This window comes from Schistocerca americana, chromosome 6, assembly GCF_021461395.2.
Source record: "Schistocerca americana isolate TAMUIC-IGC-003095 chromosome 6, iqSchAmer2.1, whole genome shotgun sequence".
Classification (NCBI taxonomy): Eukaryota; Metazoa; Arthropoda; class Insecta; order Orthoptera; family Acrididae; genus Schistocerca; species Schistocerca americana.
This window is the reverse complement of record NC_060124.1, coordinates 463,690,781-463,703,574: the sequence shown is the minus strand read 5'-3', so window position 1 is coordinate 463,703,574 and position 12,794 is coordinate 463,690,781. Positions and strand designations below refer to the sequence as shown.

Sequence of the window (12,794 nt, the reverse complement as noted above, 5' to 3'; positions counted from 1 at the left end):
TTCCGCAATTGGAGTGAATTACATTTAGGTATGGCAAAATAACAGAACAAACAAGATATTTGTGGAATCCGAAGAACTCCAGAGTTGCTTAACATTCCAGCGTTTTTGACGCACATGTATCTACAAATGCAATCAGGAAAGATCCGTTCTAGGTACTCATGACAGAGGGCACAAGATTCTCATTCTAAAATGACAGCTCTCAGAAGAAGGCGAAACACCAGATTGTTGAGTTTCCCCGCGGATTCAGTGAGATCTCAGAATCCTTACGTGGGAGATACAGCGTTGTTTACTTTTTTCGAGGTAAACATCGCTTCTCCGTCCGCCACAGATAACAGTTGTCTTTGTGTAAGGTACACGAATAACACTACGCTTGCTGCTGATAAAGATGAGACAGGATACTAAGTATGTTCAGGGAATGAGTGCATCAAAACCACTGTCCATATGCACACACTATGAAGGACATACCGTTAGATTGTCGTTAACACGTAAAGACTATTTAATTTATGTCGGTGGCACGTAAATTCCTTCAAGAAACTGTCGCCATGTCCAAGTCAAGTGATCAATTGAGGAGCGTGGTTCACGACAGAGCTAATGCAATTGGTCCGCTTTGCGCTTTAACACCTTAACATCCTTCTTGTCACCAGGGAAGTAAACGCAAATATAGAGCTGTGATGTAATAGTGCAACTACAGTTCTGTCATCGTTATACTACTGGGTATCATTGCGCTTTATACGTAGGACAAACATGGGAACACAATACGAAATATGAAAAAAAAGAGATGATATACTGTATGCACTGGTTTGAACCAAAATAACACGTACAACAACAAATAATTCAACGGAAAAAAGGGGGAACCAATAAAGGGTAATGAACAAAAATATTAGACCGCACTAAAGATGATACCAGGTGAAACGTCCCCTTTTGAAAATTTACTGACACACAATATTTTTAGCGCAACGCAATCAGATTTTCAAACAATCCCTACGAAAGAATGGCCCTGACTAACATTAACCTATACCTTTCACAAATCACTTACCTCACAAAAATCTTCGTTACTGGAACTACTGCAATACAGCGAGCGCCACTACTGCCAGCAAAATAAAAGAAATTTTTTCAAATCTGTATTGGCCAGTGCCCAAAACAATTTGTAAAATTTTTTGTGGGGAGCATGGGGGCTATGTAAGTAGGCTGTTTAGGTTTTCTTATTGGTAACGCCACGTAGCGCTCTGTATGAAAATCACTGGCTGTGCTGTGTGCAGTCTGTGGCTAGTTTGCATTGTTGTCTGCCATTGTAGTGTTGGGCAGCGGCAGCTGGATGTGAATAGCGCGTAGCATTGCGCAGTTGGAGGTGAGCCGCCAGCAGTGGTGGATGTGGGGAGAGAAATGGCAGAGTTTTGAAATTAGTAAGACTGGATGTCAATTATGACTATTAAGGTAAATACATTGTTTGTTCTCTACTAAAATCTTTCATTTGCTAACTATGCCTATCAGTAGTTAGTGCCTTCCGTAGTTTGAATCTTTTATTTAGCTGGCAGTAGTGGCGCTCGCTGTATTGCAGTAGTTCCAGTAACGAAGATTTTTGTGAGGTAAGTAATTTGTGAAAGGTATAGGTTAATGTTAGTCAGGGCCATTCTTTCGTAGGGATTTTTTGAAAATCAGATTGCGCTGCGCTAAAAATATTGTGTGTCAGTAAATTTTCAAAAGAGGACGTTTCACAGGCATCTTTCCAAGAGGGTGGGAGATCATAGATTTACACACGAATTTACAGTAACGGAGAGTGATAATAGAAGACTACGATTAAACAGAAGTAAAAATATACTAGGAAACCAATCTGACTCACCAACACCGTCGAGTACTAGCGACAAACCATAGGCAGAAAATTAACAGGGTATGCACACCATCCAAAATGAAGTCGGAAATCGACAACTACTAAAGAACGCAATCTGGGACTCTACATCCTTCCACGAGGGTATTTCGAAAAGTAAATTACACATTGTGGCCGGTCAACTTATCGAACGCTGCAGTGCGCTTCAAAGTGACTCACGCACTTGACACTATTTTTCAACATAGGCACCAATTCTCAGTCCAAACGTTCTATAACTCGTTAACTCCACGACGATAATAATCCACTCTATGGTAACGGAGCCTTTCGAAATGCGCTGTGTGAACGTTCTCAAAAATCTCTTTCCCCAGATGTTCTTTCATCTTGCCGGAAAGACCGTAATCGCGTGGTGCAAGATCTGACTTGGCAATCACCATCACGCTCGTCTGTGCGGCCTTGGTCAAATTGTTGGCGCCACTTGGCTGCACATAAGACTATGTTTGATCCATATATCACCATAAATTCACCATGAATCCGTACGCAGTTTAGACGTTTTGCCCATAAGAATCATGCTGTCCCATCCACTTTAGCTTTGGATTACGTTCCGGGTTGCCACGATCTTTCAGTCGCACAGCGTTACACACCAGAACTGTCTCTGCAGGAGACCTGGAACATATACAGGGCTATTACAAATGATTGAAGCGATTTCATAAATTCACTGTAGCTCCATTCATTGACATATGGTCACGACACACTGCAGATACGTAGAAAAACTCAAAGTTTCGTTCGGCTGAAGCCGCATTTCAGGTTTCTGCCGCCAGAGCGCTCGAGAGTGCAGTGAGACAAAATGGCGACAGGAGCCGAGAAAGCGTATGTCGTGCTTGAAATGCACTCACATCAGTCAGTCATAACAGTGCAACGACACTTCAGGACGAAGTTCAACAAAGATCCACCAACTGCTAACTCCATTTGGCGATGGTATGCGCAGTTTAAAGCTTGTGGATGCCTCTGTAAGGGGAAATCAACGGGTCGGCCTGCAGTGAGCGAAGAAATGGGTGAACGCGTGCGGGCAAGTTTCACGCGTAGCCGCGGAAGTCGACGAATAAAGCAAGCTGGGAGCTAAACGTACCACAGCCGACGGTTTGGAAAATCTTACGGAAAAGGCTAAAGCAGAAGCATTTCTTGAACAGGAGATTGGAAAACCGATGGATCGGTCGTGGTGGAGATCATGATCAACAATTCATGTCATGGTCTCCACGCTCTCCCGACTTAACCCCATGCGATTTCTTTCTGTGGGGTTATGTGAAAGATTCAGTGTTTAAACCTCCTCTACCAAGAAACGTGCCAGAACTGCGAGCTCGCATCAACGATGCTTTCGAACTCATTGATGGGGACATGCCGCACCGAGTGTGGGAGGAACTTGATTATCGGCTTGATGTCTGCCGAATCACTAAAGGGGCACATATCGAACATTTGTGAATGCCTAAAAAGCTTTTTGAGTTTTTGTATGTGTGTGCAAAGCATTGTGAAAATATCTCAAATAATAAAGTTATTGTAGAGCTGTGAAATCGCTTCAATCATTTGTAATAACCCTGTATAGCGTGTGACGATATGTGCAACTTATGTTCTGAAATCCCTATGTACCATTATGCTTACCTATAAATCTCCCATTTGGCCCATTCTAAAGCCTAGTTTACACGACGACACTAGGTTGCAGGCAACTGCGCTACCGGCCACTACGCATGCGCGCCGCGCGTTTGCGCAACTCATCGGTGAACTAAACACTTTCGGCATGTTAGAACTTTGGTGACACTAGCTGCATGAGTTTTGAGGTTGTGTGTGTTCGCAGAGTGTGGACAAACTGAAATATGAAGTGGGGAACGGAGAATAATGTCCGCTTTTTGGAAGTCTATCCTATGCATAGGTGTTTGTGGGATTTCAGTGATGCTGATTACAAAAATATTGCTGCTCCCGAGGCCATCACGTGCGATCAGAACACAGATAGTTTGACAATATCTGAGCAGCAGGGCAAAATTTATTGAATTAGGAGCATATATACAACTGAATTAAGAAAAATACAAGCAAATGTAATTCTATCTGTGGAAATGCTCTCGTCTACAAGACGTTCCAGTTGGCCGTCTTTTTTTTAATTTTTTTTTAGGGATTTTGTTGACAGGAGGGAAGGCTACACAAATCAAGAAGCTGCATTCTTTATTCAATATTTATCTATTTAAAACGCCGCAGCAGTGTTCCACATTGACATGTTTGAATTTTTGAAATATTGCCACTGAACAGATCTATCTTCAAGAGAGTAGTTTGAAAGCCATTCTCTTCTTAATGCAGCCTGCTTCGAATAATTACTGCTTTCAATGTTAATAATTATTCCTGTTAGTGTTAATAATTATTAGTGTTAAAGAAAAGCGTCATTAGCAACTAAAAGCGCATCTTATAGCATGCCGAGTTTTCTCGATTGTAATGCACGCAATGTGATATGTAATTTCACTTCTGGAGGAGGAGATTAGTGTTTAACGTCCCGTCGACAACGAGGTCATTAGAGACGGAGCGCAAGCTCGGGTGAGGGAAGGATGGGGAAGGAAATCGGCCGTGCCCTTTCAAAGGAACCATCCCGGCATTTGCCTGAAGCGATTTAGGGAAATCACGGAAAACCTAAATCAGGATGGCCGGAGACGGGATTGAACCGTCTTCCTCCCGAATGCGAGTCCAGTGTGCTAACCACTGCGCCACCTCGCTCGGTTTCACTTCTGGAGGCAGTGCTTCATGCATTACAGTATCTTTATTCCTTACCGCATAATTAACTCTATTTAGAAGAAACGTGAACAGTTCTGGTGACATTCTACGATAATTAAAAGAACTTCTTGCGGCTTCCACTATAAATTACTTCAGCAAGGATGCTGAGCAACCGAGCTGACGTCTTTTATTCATACAGTCACGAATCTACACACGTTTCTTATTTTATTCTTATTCAGCGATTCCACCCAACAAGCTTTAACTCCATCACAACTCGTGCGACGTGCAGCTGCCAAAACTTTCATTTCAGACACGACTCAGGGACCCACAAAACGACGAAACTGAAGTGTACACCGGTGTCGCCGTGTCTAGTCAAATATGAAACCACTTGCGTGCAACTCATTCCACGCAACGAGTGGCACAACCCAACGTCGTCGTGTAAACTAGGCTTAATGTATGCAAATGTTACCTTCATCTCTGCCCCTTCCATAGTTCACAAAATGCTTGAAATATCAGAAAAAAATCACTTGTTTTTCGCATCCGCCTCCCTTCCTTAGCTGGCATTACAAACCAAAACAAGTTCCTATACGTTCTTTTCACGGAGCATCTACACACACACACACACACACACACACACACACACACACACACACACCACGGAATTGCAAACTGCGAAGAGCGTGACAAAGAATCCTTTTAGTGTGCTGTATGTTAAATTTTGTCCCGTTCCATTTTCGGATTGTTAACAATAAGGAAATCATCGCTCATATTCCCGAGGGGTCCCGATACTTCTATTTGATTTGATTGTCTGACATGACGTCTTAGTCACTAATGGCTGGCAGCGCCCCTGATCAAAGACGACGGGTTATATCGCATTTGCCAGAGCTTCCGAACTGCGACATTCTTGAACAACGGACTATACGAAGTTTAGGAACTGATATGGCAGATCATTCTGACCCTTAATTCCTGCACTAATAATATCGTTAATGAGTGCATAGACTTTTTATGAAATACAGAGCGAAGATAAGCGATGCAAACAAACTTTTACATTTGAGTGTCAGTGATCGTGGAGACCACTTTGATGGTGTCAGAAATGTTAAATGTGATATTTCCAAGTCAGCTTTTCACGTGCCTCCATTTCCAAGAATTCAGTACACAGAGTGTTTATAAATGAATATCGGGGTTTTAACGCTTTGTAATATTTATTATACAGGGTTATTACAAATGATTGAAGTGATTTCACAGCTCTACAATAACTTTATTATTTGAGATATTTTCACAATGCTTTGCACACACATACAAAAACTCAAAAAGCTTTTTAGGCATTCACAAATGTTCGATATGTGCCCCTTTAGTGATTCGGCAGACATCAAGCCGATAATCAAGTTCCTCCCACACTCGGCGCAGCATGTCCCCATCAATGAATTCGAAAGCATCGTTGATGCGAGCTCGCAGTTCTGGCACGGTTCTTGGTACAGGAGGTTTAAACACTGAATCTTTCACATAACCCCACAGAAAGAAATCGCATGGGGTTAAGTCGAGAGAGCGTGGAGGCCGTGACATGAATTGCTGATCATGATCTCCACCACGACCGATCCATCGGTTTTCCCCTTACAGAGGCATCCAGAAGCTTTAAACTGCGCATACCATCGCCGAATGGAGTTAGCAGTTGGTGGATCTTTGTTGAACTTCGTCCTGAAGTGTCGTTGCACTGTTATGACTGACTGATGTGAGTGCATTTCAAGCACGATATACGCTTTCTCGGTTCCTATCGCCATTTTGTCTCACTGCGCTCTCGAGCGCTCTGGCGGCAGAAACCTGAAGTGCGGCTTCAGCCGAACAAAACTTTATGAGTTTTTCTACGTATCTGTGTCGTGACCATATGTCAATGAATGGAGCTACAGTGAATTTATGAAATCGCTTCAATCATTTGTAATAGCCCTGTATTAAACTTACAGTTATAAATGATATGACAAATGAAAGAGCCGGCCGGTGTGGCCGTGCGGTTCTCGGCGCTACAGTCTGGAACCGCGTGACCGCTACGGTCGCAGGTTCGAATTCTGCCTCGGGCATGGATGTGTGTGGTGTCCTTAGGTTAGTTAGGTTTAAGTAGTTATAAGTTCTAGGGGACTGATGACCACAGATTTTAAGTCCCATAGTACTCAGAGCCATTTAAACCCTTTTTTTTTTTTCAAATGAAAAAGCAACTCAAACAGTTTTACTAAGAACCTTATAAATGTTCAATGTGAGCACTGGCGTAGCGAAGTATGCGATTGGTAGAACTTCACTGTACCCAAGCGCTGGATAGGCCGCAAGGGGCCCAATGACAGGGTTTGCCTTTCATGGCCTCCACGATCACCCGACCTAACGCCATGCGATTTTTTCCTTTGGGGTTTCATCGAGGATCGTGTATACGTGCCTCCGCTACCAGCTGACCTCCCTGAATTAAGAAACCGGATTGAAGCAGCTTTTTTTACAATCACTGAAGACACACTTATCAATGTTTGGGAAGAATTCGGCTATAGAATTGATGTGTGCCGTGTGACAAATGGTGCTCACATTGAACATTTATAAGGTTCTTGGTAAATCTGTTTGAGTTGCTCTTTCATTTGACATATCATTTATAACTAAATTTAATATAATAAATATTATAAAGCGTTACGACTCCGATATTCAATTATAAACACCCTATATTTGAATTTCCTGCTTACTTTACCATATTCTGACAACAACACGTTACTTTTACTTACCTTTTGTGTCAGTAGCTGAACGCGCTTTTCTTGCCAATAATCAGAAGGTCCATTCCAGTGCAAGCTACGAATCGACCTTACCATCTGTCGTATGTGCTAAATGATTTACATTACATTCTACGTCTTTAACTACAGTAACTGTGTACCAGGAAGAATTGTCACTGTTCAGGTATATGACAGGAACGACCTTTCGAAGCAAAAAAGCCTTGTAAACAAAGGGCTCTAAAATGCTTGCCGTAAGAGCTAAGAACACCATATTTGCTATTGCGAAACATTTGTACTGAATAAGTGCTCATAGCTGTTAAGGTATACATTGTAGAGTCCATGTTTACTAGACTTTTTTTGCTTGGAATGATCAATATTCAGTGACAGTGAATACTGATCATTCCTCCTAGAACATCCTGTATATCCACGTCGTGTATCTGCTTCCAGGGGAACAAAAATTCTATTTTTAATATTTTTGAAATACTTGACAAAATTTAAAATGCTGTCATAACCTCTCATTAAGAGGTCTACCCTTACGCTAAACGTTTATCACAATAAGTCAAACTTAAATTTAGAAATTGTGTGTATGTCTTGAGAAAGGGTAACTCGTGGCGATCAAATAACCGGACTTTGTTCATCAAGTATTTAGGAATGAGAGCATTTTGCAACTTTCAACAAATTTTACACATAATGTCTTCGAAATTTCTTCCAGCTTACACCCTCACCCTCCCCTCCCAAAAAGGAAAGAGTTTATCGCTTACTATATTTTCGCTGTTCGTGCAGCAAAAATTCATCAGCTGGCATGATGTGTTGAGTCATTAATTCTTTAACGCTACCTCTGTTCTCCAAACTTTTTTTGCAGGCAGTATCCACATATAATTTTGCAAACACCTCCAGTGGTATATCATTGTACGAAACATAATCCATGAGAGATGCCGTCATAAGCATTAATATGTATGAAGACTAGCTTTTCTTAAAATACAGTTTGTGGAGTTAGATTCTTTAAAGAATCGTGGATGAGAAGTTACTTATAATCCTACTAAGACGAACGTAGGTTACCACTTTTTGCCCTTGTAAAAAAAAAAAAAACTATTGTTAATGCCGAAGATGTAGCAGTCGCCGTCTAAATATCGTAAAGAACACTACGGAAACAAGCCGGCCGTAGTGGCCGTGCGGTTCTAGGCGCTACAGTCTGGAGCCGAGTGACCGCTACGGTCGCAGGTTCGAATCCTGCCTCGGGCATGGATGTGTGTGGTGTCCTTAGGTAAGTTAGGTTTAATTAGTTCTAAGTTCTAGGCGACTGATGACCTCTGAAGTTAAATCGCATAGTGCTCAGAGCCATTTGAACCATTTTGAACAACGGAAACAAGGTATCCACAGGGAAATACGGAAGCGTCCGATCCCGCCCGTCTGCTTTGACCCATGACGTCACAAATATGGCGGAAACAAAAACACACACACACTTTCCACAAGAAGCCTACATAATGACACTAACGGGACAAGCGCGGGAAATGGGGTGTTTTGGGTGGGGGGGGGGGGGGGTGAAACTAAATATAAACAAATTTAGACGCCTTGCGTAGCTACAACGTGTAAGTGAAGACAGCCATGCATGAATACCCACCCACCTCCCCAGGGGTCGTAACCCCTGCAACCCAAAGAAGATAAAGATGCTTCAGTAGCTGATTAGTGTTTGTCTTTTTTTAAAAAAAATCTCACGGGATAGAACGAACAGATCAGAAAGATAAATATAATAAACTAAAACAGAAATGGGATGAAACAGATAATTAAAATACGTAATAAGTGTTTTTAAATTATAAAAAAAAATTTCACGAGATAGAAAGAACAGATCAGAAAAGTAAATAAAATAAGATAAAACAGAACTGGAGACAGCCACACTCAAACCAAACTCCGCGCCGTCATGACGTCACACACAACACCGTTACGTCACGGGTCAAAGCCGACGCGTGGGATCGGACGCTTCTGTCGACCCATCCGCAGTTGCTGGAACTCGGAATACCATGCGGCTGAGATATCGAAAGAATAGAGCTAATGGCATCGTAAATTTGTTACGACGAAATACTCAGCAAAGCGAGCGTCGGCGTCGACAGAACACAGGGACGGGAAGGGCACTCGGTTCAACCGAATGAACCACACAGCAGCATATGCCTCAAGTAGCGTAAGGAAAGTAAGACAAACACGTAGACGGTGTGACGAGAACCTTAACCTGGTCCCATCAATAGATGATCCAGTTTTGTAGTCACTGCTCCTTCTCACTTCATGCTCTTCTTCGTTCATATGTAGTTTTCCATATAAACAAAACCACAAATATTTTAATTTTGAAATATAACTAAGTCCGAACGTCTGCACAGCAAATTGTATTTACCAATATCAACCACCTGACAGCTATTGATCGATAAACGCCTCCTCCATGCACTACAGTCGTCGGCTGTACTCATACATGCTGCTGCTGCTGCGTGTTTGCTAAAGCTGTCTACCCACTTTCCATTAGATGGTCTATTCTGTCTTCTGTTATCTCTTGTTGAACAAAACACTTCAGTGGTTCCTCCATTATCCATCCGCGTGGCCTCATGCTATACTCATTTCATTTCCATCAGTCATAACTTCAGTTTGTTCTTCCGCGACATTTATTTGTTTTGATATGCCTCGTAATGCTTCCTGTCAAGTCTCTCTCCAGTGTTCCCTGTGAAGCCCCTGTTGTTTTAATGGTTTCCGCATGGTCGCTGTAAGTCAAAACTGAGAACACTCCCAGATTGTATACTTCCTGATTCAGACGACTACGGAAGATTAACTTTGCAAACACTAATTAGTTTACCAAAAACTCTCCTAGATGTGTTTATTCTTTCCTTCAATTTTGTTGTTTACCTTCGAATTGTGTCCTCAGCTGTGAAACGAATAACGTATCAACTGGTTCTCTTATTTCACTATCTATCTGAATTGTTTTCTTTCAGATAGCCTGACTGTACATTATTTTTATGTTCTCATAGTAGGTTTTCAGACCTACGTTCAGACTTAGTTACGAGAATGATTATTTCACTTTGCAGCGGAGTGCGCGCGCTTCTGCCATTAAAACCGTTTGCGTGTCGGAGCGGGACTCGAACCAGGAACCTTGACCAATTCTTGACTTATTCGTCTGTTCGTTGTTGGACCTTATCTACACTACAGGTGAAGAACATATAACTAATGAAACGACTTAGTGACGCACGTTTTGAAGTTGCCCTAAAAGCAACTGCAATAAGCCTAAATAATGTTTAATGAAATCATTGACAAAAATGGTACAAATAAAGAATGAAACCACAGAACCGGTTGACGAGTTGAAGTTAACAACTGGATAAATAGCAGAAGAAATAAAAAGAGCGAAAATGGGGTGGAGAGCTTATGTCAAATAAAACTATTTTTGAAAATAGCCTACAGGAAAGTTGTTAATTTTGAATGATTTGCCCTACTGAAAGTCTAAGTCTGGATGTCAAAAGTAAGAACACTTCCCGATTTACAGAAAACGGAAGCTTTTTATTATACTAACTGTAGGTACTCAAGGCCATGTAAGCACAAAAAGTTACTACCACTACAGGGGCTCTCCGATCAAAACATTGGCGTGCTAACAGAATCTTCCGTCGGTTCTTGGTAGAACAACATTATACTTAATAAAAAGCACTAGTTTGCTTTTGTTCTACAATATTGCAGAACAAAGCAAACTGGTGCTTTTCATTCCATAATCGATGTTTTGACTTTCGAAACTAAACTTCGCTACCCTTGAAGAACCTTCAACTACAATATTGTAGAACAAAGGCAAACTGATGCTTTTCATTTATTACATTGCCGTGCACCGCAACGTTAGGTATGTGATTAACCAGCAGTCTTTTGTTAGTTGACTGTTTTCCAGGGGTAGCGAACTTTAGTTTCGAAAGTTAAAACATCGATTACAGAATGTGAGACGTGTAGAAAGTGACGATGATGCAGTAAAAGTGGTAAGGAATGAAGCACTGCATCGAAGTCGCCACTAGGTGACACACTTTTATACGAATGATGATGATAATAATAATGATAAACAGTGACTTCCAAGAGACAGCAACGTGCATACTATAAACAGACACATCCAATGAGTTTCTTTCTCCTTCGTTTCGGAGCTTCCGTGATAAGTGTAAATAACAAACGCGGCGCCACCTTACCTGTGTTGTTGGAAACAGCTGATCCAGGCGCCGAGGTAAAGCACCGCAGGTATAGAAGTGTAGAACAGCTGAGCACAGGAGATCTCCGCGTTTAGAGTTATATGCAGCACACTGCACACCACAGACCCGCTGCCGCTGTTTAAACACTGTACCCTTCACTCCCAACTGCCACGCTTCCCCAGTCGCGGCCTGTTATTCTCGCTGCACCGGCCGGCCTCACTGCACCGCGCGCGGCTTTACGGCTGGAGCGCCGAGCTCATACTAAAGAGTAAAGCGCGCAGGGGCGTTGCCTGCGCATGCGCCGGGCAGACAGGCAGGCTGAGCCACGCTACCTGAGCAGGCAGGCGGTCGTTTCGTCATCGCGTCGACGCGCCGCCACAGCCGAGAGCAGGTCGGGAATTGTGCCAAGCTGTTACTGCCACGTGCGAGGCGAGCCGAAGCGAAGCGAAGTGGCCGGGAAGCGCGCCAGCAGGCGAGAGTAGTTTTGGCGACCGATGGCCTTGGAATCCGGGCGGCGAACACAGCCGGTTCGTTTACACTATCTATTCCCAAGCCGAAACGTTTCGCGAGTATTAACGTACCTCCGCACGGAAAACCAACGCCAAGAAACTCGATTGACAACTGTTTTCATGTCGAAGTTTGACTTAGTTGTCAACTGTCGTCAACATTTATTTGAAATCTTGAGTCTGAAAAACTATGTGAGGGAAGTATTGTGTTAAGTTTGCAGCAGTTGACAATATTTGTAAGTCTGTCGCTGGAGTCCACCCAAGATCATCCCGCAGACGTTTATTTAAGGATCTAGGGATATTCACAGTAGCTTCTCAGTATATATATTCTCTTATGAAATTTGTTATTAACAACCAAACCCAATTCAAAAGTAATAGCAGTGTGCACAACTACAATACTAGGAGAAAGGATGATCTTCACTATTCAAGATTAAATCTAACTTGGGCACAGAAAGGGGTGAATTATACTGCCACTAAAGTCTTTGGTCACTTACCAAATAGTGTCAAAAGTCTGACAGATAACCAACAAGTATTTAAGAAGAAATTAAAAGAATTTCTGAATGACAACTCCTTCTACTCCATAGAGGAATTTTTAGATATAAATTAAGAAAAAAAGAAAAAACCAAACAAAAAAATTATTAAAAAAATTATTAAAAAAATTAAAAAAACAAGTTGTTATATTAACTTAATTATGTTGTAAAATTAACTTAATTATGTCATGTATTGGAAAATTTGACTCGTTCCACATCATTACGAAATATCTTATTCATGATCCATGGAACTAGTATTAATCTAA

At 41.9% G+C, this 12,794-nt stretch overlaps 1 protein-coding gene across 1 annotated transcript in view; it reads right to left on the bottom strand.

Moving 5' to 3' along the window:
• LOC124619748 (galectin-6-like) overlaps positions 1–11,751 on the bottom strand; it is a 437,408-nt gene extending 425,657 nt beyond the window's left edge. Inside the window, exon 1 of the mRNA XM_047146327.1 lies at positions 11,493–11,751. The gene's annotated coding sequence lies outside the window, so the exon portion shown is untranslated. The remainder of the gene's footprint in view (positions 1–11,492) is intronic.
• Positions 11,752–12,794: the final 1,043 nt, after the last annotated feature.